Source organism: Lissotriton vulgaris, chromosome 3_1 (genome assembly GCF_964263255.1).
Source record: "Lissotriton vulgaris chromosome 3_1, aLisVul1.2, whole genome shotgun sequence".
In the NCBI taxonomy this organism is placed as follows: domain Eukaryota; kingdom Metazoa; phylum Chordata; class Amphibia; order Caudata; family Salamandridae; genus Lissotriton; species Lissotriton vulgaris.
Genome location: NC_141689.1, coordinates 1853157316 through 1853172681, shown reverse-complemented (window position 1 = coordinate 1853172681; position 15366 = coordinate 1853157316). Strand labels below are relative to the sequence as shown.

Below are 15366 nucleotides of genomic sequence, written 5' to 3'. Positions count from 1 at the left end.
AAGAAGCAGCAGTGCTCTTAGGCTCAACATCATAGTTCTCAATCGTGGTCAGTTTTAAATGGAGTTTATAATGGGCCACAATTATGGGCTCTGGAGTGGAGTCTGAAGGTACTGCACGTTTCTCACAGTGCCCGTCAGTGAGTTAAATCAATGTAAAATTAAGAAAAATAAAGATGTACTTACCCACAGTCTCGTGCTCAGTGCTACTCTTCGTCTCGGCAGTCTTTGGCTCCAGCACAACCTCCTAGAGCCTCGGTCAACTCTCCTCTACCAATCCAGACGCTGTTCTCATGATGTTCATGCAGCACGAGAGAAGCATCAAGATTGGCTGAAGTGTGCTGGTTCGACGCTTTCAGGAAATGGGGCCTGTGCTTGTTCTCCACCCAGCTGTCTGGAGTGTTTTAAGTGCACGTCATACTAGACGTCACAAGAGCCGGCCAAAGTGACATGCGCCCTTTAAATTGAAGTGCAGACAGTTCCTACCTGCTGCTGACCCCGCCCCCAGACTCGACTGATGCCAACCTAAAAAATGGTAATAATTTTGTTTTATTACCATTTTATTTTTCATGTTTCCTGTACTTGCAGCAGAGTGGCAATGCTCCTCTGCCCTTATGGAGGCACCACTGCTGTGCTGTGGTTTCGCCTGCAAACCATGCATTCGAAGCTGAGAAGATCTAGCATTGGATGGGGTGACCCCCTTCCCCCAGGCCTTAATGGAAAGAGTGTCCAGTCTTTAACTTGCGTAACAGACAATGACATTCTGGGGTTGGTTATCTTGTTTTGCTCCCATTGCACTAATTAGACTAGCACACCTGAAATCGGTGCTTTGTGGGTGAAATTTCAGGAATGGGGCACAGTCTGGAGTGAACTGAAGTAAGGTTGTGACCGTACATCGGTCAGGCCACCAGGGAAAATGGAAAAATACCTCTGAAGGAACGATTTCAGGCACTAGCATGGTTCTACAGCCAAGCTGTACTACCCGCTGAACTGGCTGATTTCATGGAAGGACGAGAGGGCTTCATGTAGGACACCAGAAGCTCCCAAGGATGGGCTAAAACTGGAGCAGAAGGAAGGTGTTCAACTCAGATGGTGCAGCTTCCCACACTTCTATCGAGGCTTTCAACAATTTAGAAAGGTATTGAAAACTGCTCAGTTACACAGAGATCCACTTTGAACCCTTTATGTATGATTCTAGGTTTATTCAAGTTCCTAGTCACTTAGTCATAGCCTGTTCGGCAAAGTGAGACACAGGTGTCTATTCTGCGCCTCCTACCTTTCCATTTTTGAGACACAAATTATTGCTTTGTCCATTTGTGTTAAAGAGGTCAATTCAAATTTGTTCACTGATTATGTGAACGAATTCACCTCTCAAGTAACTCGAAGCAGCATTCTTGTTGTGATCATCAAACGTTATTTAGAAAGTACAAGGGGTTAATGTTTAATAGAGATTGCTGGTCGAACAATTCCTTTCCGCGTTATTTTAAAAAACAGCATTCCTTGTGGCCATTACCTCCTCAAAAAGGGTTAATGAACAGCAAGCTCCGTCTAATTCGAAACGTGGTCTATTGCACCTCCCCCAAACATCAACCAGACCAGGCTACTTTCAGGATCACATCCCTTCTTCTCAATTAGGACAATATCGGCTCTCCTGGATATTATGGACCCCCATATTTCACGTGTAAGAAGCTCGAGGGTGAACAGCAGGGGTTAGCGCCTATGCGGAGATGCTTGCATCAAGGAAGTTACCCTCAGTTCTTGAATTGCAGTTTATACTGACAAGCACCTCAAATTTGCCTTTTTGCTCAGTTACTTTAAACTAGCCCTGGGCGAAGAACTACGCTCCGTTCGCGGAGATTGCGGAGTTTCGGCAACTCTGTTCTCCGCGGAGAACGCGAAGTTGTCAAATACTCCGCAAACTGCTGCGTAGCGTAGTTCTCGCGCGCTCAATAGCATTTTCGCGTGCGCGAGGATGCTTGTCGGTAAGATTGAGTTGCCGAACACGCAGAAACTGCAATCTGGCACAGAATTACTCGCGAACACGTTAGTAGTGACCGGAAATAAGGGGACGCGGGCGGGACAAACTTCATGGGTAACTTCGCGCGCTACACATCCCGAGCATGCAGGCAATCAATCAATCAGGATATTTGTATAGCGCGCTACTCACCCAGAGGGTCTCAAGGCGCTTGGGGGAGGGGGGTCCGCTACTCCTCGAACAGCCATGTCTTGAGTTGCTTCCTGAAGCAGAGGTGGTCTTGGGTCAGGCGGAGGTGGATGGGAAGGGAGTTCCAAGTCTTGGCTGCCAGGTAGGAGAAGGATCTTCCTCCCATGGTGGATCTTCGGATGCGTGGCACGGCGGCGAGGGCATGGCTGGTCGATCGTAGATGGCGGGTGGGAGTGTAGAAGGTCAGGCGGTTGTTGAGGTACCTGGGGCCCGGGCCGTGGAGGGCCTTGTGTGTGTGGGTGAGGAGTTGGAACGTGATTCTCTTGCTGACGGGGAGCCAGTGAAGGTCTCTCAGGTGTCCGGAGATGTGGCTGTGTCGGGGGATGTCCAAGATGAGTCGTGCGGAGGCGTTCTGGATGTGTTAGAGTCTTTTCTGGAGTTTGGCTGTGGTTCCGGTATAGAGGGTGTTTCTGTAGTCCAGTCGGCTGGTGACGAGTGCCTGTGTGACCGTCTTCCTGGTTTCGGTGGCGAGCCATCGGAAGATCTTTCAGAGCATGAGTAGGATGTTGAAGCATGATGATGAGACGGCATTGACTTGTCTGGTCATCGAGAGGGAGGAGTCCAGGATGAAGCCCAGGTTGCGTGCGTGGTCCATTGGTTTGGGTGCGCTGCCCATGGCAGGGGGCCACCAGGAGTCGTCCCAGGCGGAGGGTGATGATCCAAGGATGAGGACTTCCGTCTTGTCTGAGTTCAGTTTCAGGCGGCTGTTCCTCATCCATTCGACTACGTCTTTCATCCCTTCGTGTAGGTTGGTTCTGGCGGTTCCTGGGTCGTTGGTGAGGGAGAGGATCAGCTGGGTGTCGTCGGCGTAGGAGATGATGTTGAGGTTGTGTTGGCGTACGATGGCTGCGAGGGGGCTCATGTAGACGTTGAAGAGGGTGGGGCTGAGTGATGATCCTTGTGGTGCGCCGCATATGACTTCGGTGGCCTTGGATCTGTACGGGGGGAGGCGGACTCTCTGGGTTCTTCCGGTGAGGAACGTGATGATCCACTCCAGTGCCTTCTCTTGGATTCCGATGTTGCTGAGGCGCTGCACTAGGGTGCGTTGGCAGACCGTATCGAATGCTGCAGAGAGGTCCAGGAGGATGAGGGCCGCTGTTTCCCAGTTGTCGAGCAGGGCTCGGATGTCGTCAGTGGCTGCAATGAGGGCGGTTTCGGTGCTGTGATTGGCGCGGAAGCCGGACTGCGAGTGGTCGAGGCTGGTTGGGCGAGCGCAAATGGTGATCCACTGTGTGAGGTTGTTGGCTGCTTGGTTGGGGTCCGTTGAGCTGGCAGGAGGGTTCTGGCTCAGTGAAGTGGTGAGCTGGTCGGTGGTGATCTTGTTCCAGTTCCTGCGGGGAACCGGTTGCGGGTGGTGGTGAGTCGTGGTCTTTCTGAAGCTGAAGTGGACGCAGCTGTGGTCTTTCCAGTGGAGTCCGGTGGAGTGGCTGAAGGAGATGTACTTGCTGGAGGAGAAGACTGGGCCAAGCGTGTGTGCGGCGTAGTGGGTGGGGGTGTTCACCAGTTGCATGAGTCCGAGGTTGGCGAGGTTGTCCAGCAGGGTGGTGGTGGTGTTGTCGTTGTTGTTCTCCAGGTGGAAGTTGAGGTCCCCTAGGAGGATGTAGTCAGCGGAGGCGAGGGCGTGCGGGCTGAAGTCTGCGATGTCTTCGCTGAATTGTGTGCGAGGTCCTGGGGGTCTGTAGATGAGGGTGCCTCTGAGTGTGGTCTTGGGGTCCGTGTGTATCTGGAAGTGAAGATGTTCGGCGGCTGTGAGGGTGTCGTCTGAGTTGGTCGTGATGCGGATGGTGTTCTTGTGGACGATGGCGATGCCTTCTCCTGTCTGGTTGAAGCGGTCTCTCCGGGTGATCTTGTATCCGTCCGGGATGGCGACGGCGATGTCGGGTGCTGAGGAGGCGTTCATCCATGTTTCCGTGAGGAAGGCGACGTCTGGAGATGTGGTGTCGAGCAGGTTCCAGAGTTCCACGGCGCTCCAGAAGACAAAAACGGCTCGCGAACGGGTCAAGCAAGCTACTACGCATGTTCGCGGAGTTATGCGTAGTTCGCGGAGTGCAAGTGCATCTTCGCGTAGCTCGCGGAGTGCGGCTACGCGAACTACGCCCAGGCTTACTTTAAACTCTTAAAATGGGTTCTATCACACCCCAGGAGCTCTTTGGCTAATAGCTTCAACCCTTGGTCACAGGGTTGAATCTTAGCAGGGCCTCGTCAGCATTTTCTCCTTCCAATGTCGTGCAACGACCACCAATAGGTCAGAGAATACAACAAACAAACACAAATTAGAATTCTTCCACAGAACACAAACATCTTTGTTACTTAGAAAAAAAGCATGTGCCCAGATAGAAATTGTTGTGCAGGCACAAACTCCTTTGGTTTCTGAAAGCAATACTTCAAATGTCATTTCCAGAGAGGAGGCTCAATTTGGCCAATGTAGTATGATCAACTTTTTCCACAGCATCCCTCATCTTTAGTGGGTGGACTTCAGAGCGCAGGGTGCTGGAGCGAGAATTTGAATACTCTTCTGGCATGGACTGGCGGCTTCCTCTATTTCAAGGAAGATTCTTGAAGGCTTTTATGGTTCAGAGTCTCGGGATTCATATAGGAAAACCTGGACTTAAATTCACCTTTCACGGTAATTTTACTTGAGCTATCTTTAGTATTTAATACAGTTTCCCAACATCTTACTTGACCGGCTCAAGGGAATCGGCAGAGATGAGGCCCTGCAGTGGCTAAAGTCTTTCATTGAGGATCGCCCACAGGAAGTCTTCCTCTTCCTTTAAACCTCTGGTTTGTGGCATACCTCAGGGATCTGAGCTTAGACCCACCCTTTTTAATATCCACCTTGAACCACTTGTGAAACTCGTGGAGGCATTGGCCATGCGAGTGGTATCCTATGCCGAGGACATTCAGCTCCTCCTGGTCTTACAGGAGGACTTGCCTGTGCAGCATTTAAACTGTGCCTGAAGGCAGTAGTCAAATGGATGAATGAAAGATGAATCCAAGCTTAATTCTGGGGGAAGAAAATCCTCTTTTTTTGGCATCAAGATTTCTCCAGATTCTAGCAACTGGTGGCTGATAGAACTGGGTGCTCCCAGTGCTAGTAACCTTGGAGTAAAATTCGACTCCAACCTTTCATTTGAACCCTAAATTAAGGCAATTTCTGCCTCATGTTTTGCAACATCGAAGTCACTTAGGAGGATGCTCCACCTCATCACAGTGGACTCTCGTAGGACGATTGTCCATGCATTGATCACAGCTAAACTTGTCTATGCGAACAGTTTGTATTTAGGGCTACCTAATACAGAGTCTTCAAACCGTGCAGAACTCTGCTGTGTGCCTAATCCTAAATATTCCCCCAAAAGCCTCTGTGTCTAAACATCTTCACTTACTCCTCTGGCTCCGGGTCACTAAAAGAATCCAATTTAAGGCGCTGATCTTTGTTTTCAGGGCCTTTACGCAAAAAAAGACCTATCTACCTTGTAAGAGGTTCCAAGTCAGATCCTGGAGATTGAATAATCTCTAGCTTTTTCTGCTACCTCACATCCACAAGGCTGGATCATTGGGTTTCCTTGCCTCCAAGCTGTGGAATGCTCTTCCCCTTCACTTGCGCTGTAGCGCTTTAGAACCTATTTTCAGAAAAACCCTAAAACCTTGCTGTTTGATTCTTGCTTATAAAGGCACCTCACTTGCTGACCATACCCTCTCGCTTTTTTATGTACAGCTAGCGCTGGAACACCTCTTTGGATGCTGCTGAGCAATTTGCAAATGTACTGTATTGCAAGTATAGGGGATGGTCAAACCTCACACCCTAAATGGGATTGGATGCCACATTCTGCAGGGCTTCAAGTCTGCTTACTAAAGCACTCTGGACAAGGAGCAGATGCAATTCAGAAGTCATTCGTTATGCAGTGTGGTGCTTGCATGTGCATTGTTTTCCTATACATGTCAAACATGCTTTTAATAGCTACACATTTGTTCATATGGCCTTTAGTTACTGGAAAACATTCTGGGCCAGATTTAGTTTGTCACCTTTCCACGTGGCTACAGACAACGTTAACCTTCAAACTTACCTAATGTAATCCAGCCTTCAAAATCGCACAAGAAGGAGTACAGTGACAGAGTGACCTTTGAATCCCCCCCCCCCCACCTTCAGCCATTGGCTTTAATGTGTTTTCATGGTTTGCCACTGCATGGATGTAGACCACATTTCATCGAGTAGCCATGGTCTCATGTTGCGTTTACATTTGGCGATTGGCCATCGTGTACTCCTTTATTGAAAGTGCATCATTATGCACACCCTATAATTGAGGCCAGTATATGTTCCTCGAATTACTTACTTTGCAGAGCTGCCATTTTAATTGACTTACTGGCTCTTTTTGCTCCGGGATTATCTGCTGGTTGGTTGCTTTAGCCGGACAAGAAAGCACAGCTATAGTAGTTTGCAACAATAGTCGCCCATATGCTTTTGCTTTACAGTGCTCTTCAGATTTACTGTTTTTTGCTGTTTCCCAAGTGGAAACATGAGCACATAGGTTTTCTTAAAATTGCATTGAAAATTCTAACCATTTGTCCAAAGCATGCAATATGCAATTACAATAATGTGCTGTGTGCCCCTGATAGGTTCACCACTTCCATTTCAGACTTCGTCTAAGGATGCCCTTTCAGAACACTCTTCTTTGAGGGTACTGCTTAACTCTGCTGACACTGTCAGTTGGGCAAAGGGGCCAGACTCTCTGTTTCCATATTGTTGTGGTCCAAACTGTTGCTTCATTATGGGAATTTCTTTCTAGGACAACATACACAAGGTCGCACAAATATTATCAACAACTCCCCTAGCAAAAAACCTAAGTATATTGGTTTTGCCAGTGCTTCCAGTCTTGCACACTGTGCTGCCAGTTCAACCACTTTGTAATCCTTCTTATGCGTTTTGTCCAGATTTTCTGCTAAACCCGTCTTCGCGTACAGTTGCGCACCGCCAGCATGAGCTTGAAATACGTTGCGCTCCTTTGGTTCACGAGCGCCCAGAGGCACCATGGGAACATGGAATCCAGGAGTTAATGAGGAGGAAACATATGGCACGCTGCAGTTCGGGGGACTGCAGCGTGAATCAGATTTCTATTTTTACTTGATAGGCTCAACTAGTCTGAAGATAGAAGCCTCTATTTAAAAGGCCACTTCCAGTCTAGTTACCCGATTTGTTCTTTTCCCCAGGAGGTGCTGGTTCATCTCCTCACAGCAGCAGGAAGCTATCGGAGCCACAGAATGGCCTCGCGCGCAGGCTGACAGTTTGCAACACGTCATCAGTCCAAAGGACTAACGGGGTCCTCCGTCCCCTTGCACCCAAGCTGGCACGAGTGCATGCGCAAGATTAGGTCACCACTGGGCCTCTGGGAGCTACCCCTCATGTCAGAGGTGTAAACGCGCAGAGGGCCAGAGATGACCTTATAACAAAATTAAAAAGGTGCCATTTCCGATTGATTTACCCTTCTTTCAAATTCGCCCCTGTACTTCGATTTCAAGGTATATTAAAACAAAAAACAAAAGCACATAGGACCCATGCAAATCACACAGTTAAGATAAGGCAGAGCAAGTCATGAAAGTAAAAAAGAAATGGGCATAACCGGTCGAAAGAATAACAATACATTACAAGTTGTGTCCTATTGTGGAATGCTGTCCTTGGGAACAGGCAACATTGGAAACTAGATTTAAAAAAAAACATTTGCCATTTCGATGGCCACCACTACAGAATTTGTATCTATTTCTTATACCCAATATGGTCATGAATAGTTGGTCTATTCTTTTTTTTGGAGTCCATTTTCTCATAATTTACAAGCGACCTTTCCATAAAAGATGAATGCTGTCAGCCACTGGAAGAAGGACAGATGTGTTAAGCTTAACTCAGAATTCTCCACCCCCTTATCTGGGATGCCTGCTGGTGGTCCGCAGCTCTTGAACCCCCTCCGACACAAAACCTCTGCATCATCCTAGACCCCTTGCTCACAATGAACTGCCAGATCAACGCGGTCTCATCATTCTGCTTCCCCATGCTACGTTTGCTCTGAAAGATCTTCAAGTGGGTCCCCGACCGAGTCCAGAAAGATAGTCACCCAAGCACTCATCAGCAGCAGACTCGACTGCGGTAATGCACTCAACGCCGGAATCACACAAACTCCTCATGAAACTACAGAAAGACTCCACCAGACTCCTTTTCAACAACCCCTGCCGCAGCCACATCACCAGCCACCTGAGACCTCCACTGGCTCCCAAACATAAGAATCACCTTCAAGCTCCTCACACATGCCTACAAAGCCCTACATGATGCGGGACCTGCATATCTCAACCAACACCTCACATTCCAAGCACCCACCAGAGACCTCCCCTCCACCCAACTGGCCCTGGCCACCGTCTCATGTATCTGCAAGACCACAGCCGGAGGAAGACCCTTCTCCTTGCTTGTAGTAAAGAACTAAACACCCTGCCTCTCCACCTCAGGCAATCACTGTCACTGAATCAATTCAGTAAGGACCTCAAGACCTGGCTCTTCTACTGAATCATGGTGCCTTTGACGGATCAGCAGCCAAGCACCCCCTCCCCCTCCAGCACTTTGAGACCCTTACAGGTGAGTAGTTGCTCTTTACTAGACACCTACTGGACTGATTGATCAATAAAAGGTTAAAAGTAATAGCCATTATCATTTAGCCATTCATAGTCCACCACAAACAATGAATGGTCTCTAGGTGCTTCAATGGTAGCGGCTTAACCTCCATCAAGGTTATTTCATTTGAATGCTCAGAAGAATAAACGCTCCCATGGCCTAAAAAGTACACAACTCTACGACAAGTGCTCGGTCCACCAAGTCATCTAACATTTAGCTATGGTAAAAAATGTCCATGGTTTTTAAAGTAACCAGTATTTATGTGTGTGGCATTTCAATGGAGATCCCAAGGACCAGAAATCTGGGGCCAAGGGATCCCAACCGCAACTTCGAGTTGTTGAAAACTATACACATATGCACTGTACAAACCCATGTGTCACTAAACCACCAAATCCCTCTAAAGCCCTTTGGGAATGCCGGTTATTGCTTTCTTTCCAAATGTCTGTCATTTGGATTTTTGTCTGACACACCAAAGCAATGAGGAAGAGGATGTATGCGATTTTTGTTTTGGGTAACACACTAACTGAGAACAAATTAAAATGCGCATAACTTAAACGTCAAAAGCCCACAATGTGTGTGTCACTTTGTCTCGGTCTGCAGACTGTCAGGCACCCATTGTTGCAAAATTCAATATTTGCAGCCATTTTATCTGATTTCCCGGGATGTCCTGGCTGGTTACTGAAGCACTTTTGCCAAGTAAAGAGGCTCAAGATAAAGGGGGACAGCAGCTGGGCGACAGAGTGGTTGGAATGGTCTCTAGGTGCTTCAATGGTAGCGGCTAAACCTCCATCAAGGTTATTTCATTTGAATGCTCAGAAGAATAAACGCTCCCATGGCCTAAAAAGTACACAACTCTACGACAAGTGCTCGGTCCACCAAGTCATCTAACATTTAGCTATGGTAAAAAATGTCCATGGTTTTTAAAGTAACCAGTATTTATGTGTGTGGCATTTCAATGGAGATCCCAAGGACCAGAAATCTGGGGCCAAGGGATCCCGACCGCAACTTCGAGTTGTTGAAAACTATACACATATGCACTGTACAAACCCATGTGTCACTAAACCACCAAATCCCTCTAAAGCCCTTTGGGAATGCCGGTTATTGCTTTCTTTCCAAATGTCTGTCATTTGGATTTTTGTCTGACACACCAAAGCAATGAGGAAGAGGATGTATGCGATTTTTGTTTTGGGTAACACACTAACTGAGAACAAATTAAAATGCACATAACTTAAACGTCAAAAGCCCACAATGTGTGTGTCACTTTGTCTCGGTCTGCAGACTGTCAGGCACCCATTGTTGCAAAATTCAATATTTGCAGCCATTTTATCTGATTTCCCGGGATGTCCTGGCTTGTTACTGAAGCACTTTTGCCAAGTAAAGAGGCTCAAGATAAAGGGGGACAGCAGCTGGGCGACAGAGTGGTTGGACAAACCAGGTGAGCAACGTCACTTGCTTTGTTCAAGTGACAACAGAGGCCCCCACCTAGAAACCACAGAATCTTAGCTGTGTGGGCTTCCATAGCAGAACAGGCAAAATGTCAGTACTAAGAGTTGAACACAATTCTGCATGAACCACTGAAAGAAGAAAAGCAAACGTACCAGTCTTAAGTCCCCATCCAGAGAGCAAAAGGAGTCAATAAAATGGGATCTAAAACTCTGGCTCGGTCGCTGAAATTGTAGTAGGGTCTGGAACCAGGAGAATTAAACAAGAATTTAAAAAGGACAACGCAAGTTCTGGCTTTTTAGAGTACAGACCGTCGTTTATAAGGGAAAACCTGCCCATGGAGGACAAACAAAATTTAAACAGGATGCAAGTACACAGTGTATATCAACTGTAGACAAAAGAATCTTACGTGATGAACAAAAAAAGCAATGCTACCAACTTCGACATGGCAAAAATATGTTCTATCTAGAAAAAGTTGTTCAGAATTATCCTTCTGAACAGAGATTTCTTAAGGCATGGTAAAAGTGGGCCCTGGACCATGGCCCCAGCTTTTCAAGGGGCCCCCCTGATACAGTCAGCTCTGATGTGTTCTGTGTAGAGTTAAGCCCTGATGACCTTCAGTAATTCTTAAACAAGTTGTTTTAAATAGTGTTTCGCGTTAATGCGATTGAGTCTATTACAGACATTTTGTCAAGAAATGTTGTGTTTATATTTCATACAGCATACATAAAAAGTTTATTTTATAATAAACAAGACATCACATATGAGAAATAGGAGGATGTCGGATTATGTGCATTAACATTAGTGAGCTGCTGCTGTATTACTATCCCTGAATGATAGATGATTAACTTTAGAATTTGGACCAGGCATCTGTGCAATGTCCGTGACCTGACCAAAGAGGACATGAAAGAGTTGAAATAAGATCATAAATTCAAAGCATTTTCGCTTACTTGAAATCTCTGGAGGCTGGAGTTTTGATGGGAGCTACCTAGCTCAATAAAAAGGAAGGACTCTGCCTGATGTAACACTGAAACTGGAAGAAATACACAGACCCTATCATAACACAAGGGCAACCATTTGATGTGGGGGCCACTATGAGGTTTCACAGTTGAAGACCTAGATGACAGTAGTCCCTAATAAAGAACAAAAACAATCTGAAGTGTCCCTCATCGTAATACGGAAGCTGGGAGTCTGGACACTAAAATATGGGATGTGGGTGATCATATATTAATTTTCTTGCTGTTGGAAATCGAAAGACTTACCAAAGCCTTGAAGAAGTCTGTAAGGAAGAAACAAGTTGGCTATAGGCAGTAAGAGGTTTTTAAGAAACGGTCAATAAAAGAATTGATGAAGAACAAGGAGCCTGTGTGTTCAGGTTACATTAGGTGATATTTAAATAAGAAATCTCTTGCCCAACTACTGTGGATGAATGTGTGAGGTTGCGCGGAGTCAACATTGTATAGATCATGTGTAGGAGTTCTCCTATGTTAAAAGCAAAGACGTTTATCCTTTTTTTTACTCCGGCATTCAGAAAAAAATATTGTCTGTAAAATTATCAACACATTAAACAGGTTTTCTGTGCATTGCCCCAAACCTCATATTTTAAATAAATTCAGCGCTGTCCCAAACTGGGGCCCCCAAAATATGTTCAGCCCGGGCCCCAAAATCCTTAAGATTTCTCTGAACAGATGACACCCTATGAAGTATTCATGATTATACCATGGCAGGATTAATAGAGCTTTGTCACCCGCATGCTCGCAGGTTTCACGCGTTTCTGATATCTTAAATTCAGTAAATAATCCCCTCTTCCTTGTGTCCTGCAGTGCTCCTGGTAGACACAGCAATCACAGCCAACACTCAAACCGATAAGAAAAGCAGCTGACCCCCACCAGAATCAGGCTGACATTCACACTGTTTGGGACCCCCAGTTTTAAACATGAATGGAAGATAGTCAAAGCAGAAGAAATCGCAGCAATCCTTGCATAGGGCGCCCTGTTGCACATGAGGCCAGGGTCTTCTGGTTCGACCGATCTCAACTTGGAAGACCTCAAAGAAATGCCACGAGAGGGGTAGAGTGGCACCCAACTCACACTGTACCGGAGTAGCAAAAGATTATTTTTTAAGAGCTGTTGGTATGATGTGGCTTGATTAAAGAGGGCCAATGGAGAAATACGAATCAGGACTAATGTTTCAATCTAAAAATGCTTGCAGGCATACTGGCCAGTGCTAGATTACACACTCCCATTTTGGGACTAATCTAGAATTTACACTTATCTAGACACATTTGTATAGTCCTATTTTGGCACACTTTTAGATCTCAGTTAAAAGGAAGTTTATGCTGCCTATAGAATAGTCCAGTTGCCGAGATCCCCGCTTTCCATAAAATCAGCAGTATTCTTTGGTGCATATTCCTAAACTACCACACTGCTTTACAATGAAGGACTACTACAAACACACTACACGAAAAAGCGGTGAGTGCTTTGTAAACGTTCCCAACTGTCCAGTTGTCAAGTTAATGCTTTTCACAGTCTCAAGCGAGTATTTCTAAACCATGCAGATTAACCTCAGTTACAGACGTGCACCTTCTTCTGAGGCGGTGTGCATATTCATACACCCCAACACTACTTCAGCTCAGTAAGGATACATTAAATGTTGTTTTATATTACAATTTTGCATTACTGCTTGTACGTTTCGGAGTAAAATATGTTTACATGCATCCTCCTCTGGTGAGTAATGGCGCAGTTGGCCTGGATTTGTGCATCTTTTAAAGCGTTGTTTCTGTCAACACCTTTATCATATCAAAGATTATATTGGACAGCTTAATTATCTCCTCTATGGGATTAACATTTTGGCTGCGGACCAGCACCGTAGCATCACTGCAGCCCATACAGGACATTCATTATCTACCACAGATCCAGGGAAGGATATAGAGAAAAGGATACCTTCAGTTGTACTTCAGGAAGTGTTTCAGGTAGACTTCAAATAATGGTCACCCACATGAGCAATTCGTAAACATCACGTCTGTGTGACTGGTTAGTCTTCAAAGGGAGTAAGGGTCATGCAAATAATTCCAAAGGCAGATCTGAATCCATTCACGGAGATGATTCGGTCGCCGCAAGACCAAGGCTGCTGCTTCATTTCTTTTTTTATTTTTTTAATCTTGTGTTGTACCTTCCTTTGAAGTCATTCAGGAAAGTGTGTCGCCTAACTTCTCATTAGGTTATATATAAGAACACAAACTACATCTGAATTCTTATTGCTGGTAATTTTGGGAACCTGCGATCAATGAAAAATCCAAACTCCAAGGAAAGAAAAATGTGGATCTTGGATCGTATTTGCAGTCATTCCAATGAAATGGGGGGTTGTATTTTTTTGTACAACTAGCCTGTGGAAATAGTTTCTACATAGTGTTGGAGGTTTCCGAAGCAAATGCCACAAATGCGAGAAGTACTGCTGAGAGAGGAAACCCGCAAAGAAAACCTTAAAAACAAAAACAGGCCTGCTTTGCAAACTATTTGTAGAGTCTAAGACAAATGATTAGGGAGTGTGGCAAAAGAATATTTTAATTTACGAACCAATTATACTTGCGTCTGAAATGATATACTGTTTCCCAAGCTAAGCACCCAATGTTAAGGCAGGAAAACCAATTATTTTGCCTTTCAAGTGGACCAAAAGTATTTCTTACATACCTGCTTTGATCCTCTAAAACCAATTAACCCAGAATTAGGAAGTACCTGAATGCCAAGAAGGATGCAGTGTGGGCGTTTGACCTTTGACATTTCCTGTTGGGCGAACACATCTCAATGGTAAGCTGAATCCATGCTAATAACACTTGCACATTTAATGCTTTTTTGTTGGTCATATGCACAAAAAGTTTCCAAAGGAATACAGTAAGCCAGGAGAAGTGAACATAATGTGTCTTCGGAACTCTGCATTCAGCTGAGGTTCATGAGGATTTAAAACTCACAAAAGTAACATGAGCCTACATGTATTGACCAAAAAGGAAGCCAGTCCAGACACAAGCATGCCGGTGTGCCCGACTCACTTCCATCATGTATCCATTACAATTCGAACATGTAATTGCATCGGTTTGCAGAGTGAGATGAGTAGGTTTAGTTGGTTAACCCAGTGCCTGAAGGAACAAGCATTGGAAAAAATCAATTCTCTCCTTTTTAAGGCAAAGTGATTTGCTGATGCTGTAAAGCTGTAGATAAAAAAACAAAAAGGAAGAGCATAGGTTGTGCTCACGTGAATACTCTAGTATGACGCTATGGCAGCCCAGCATGCTTGTGCATGTTCATTTGGCATGGCACAGCAGCCAATTGTAATTTTTTTAATGCATTTATAATCCCAAGATGGCTGGCACCGCGCTTGACGCAGTAAAAACAAATTTGAACAGATGAAAAAGCATGTTTAAAACAAAGTGGCCTGGAAATAAATGGAAGTTGCTGGTCTCTTATTTAAAGATTGTGGTTGGAGAGGTTTGGGAGTAATGGGTGGTTAGGGGAACCGGTAGGGGTGAAGTAAACGTGAGGGGAGCAACAGGGAGTCGGAAGGAGAACAAGGGAAGAGCTTGAGGTGTGGCAAGGAAATAAAAATAAAAAGGCATGGTGTGGGAAGCAAATAGCGCGCTGGGGTGGTGGAAAGTTGGAACAACAAAGAAAGTAGAGGCAATTGGGGGGCAGCACACGAGGGAGAGCGAAATAAAACCATGTGTTAAAGAAAAAAAAATAGTTTCCTAAAAGTGAGCAGTGGAAGGATACAAATTAATTTCAGGTGAGGGATAAACTCAAGCAGCGGAAGGGACGTCATGGAATAAGAAGCAAACAAAATAGAGTGCCAAGAAAGCCAACTAATGTTAAACAGCTAACTGGTGTCTGTACGAAGGAGCTTAAAAACAAAGTCCACCAAGCAGCACTGGTTTAATATAGCATTAGATGTATATAAATATAAATACCAAGCAAACCAATACCGTCCAGGACAAAAACGTAACTACCTCCACCCCCTCTATCAAGTTCAATTTCCTTTCTCCAGATACTCATTCCAATCCCAG

At 45.5% G+C, this 15366-nt stretch overlaps 1 protein-coding gene across 1 annotated transcript in view; it reads right to left on the bottom strand.

Moving 5' to 3' along the window:
* The window catches only part of FHDC1 (FH2 domain containing 1), a 97692-nt gene that overhangs the window by 58772 nt on the left and 23554 nt on the right, over positions 1-15366 (bottom strand). The gene's annotated exons all lie outside the window — the stretch shown is intronic.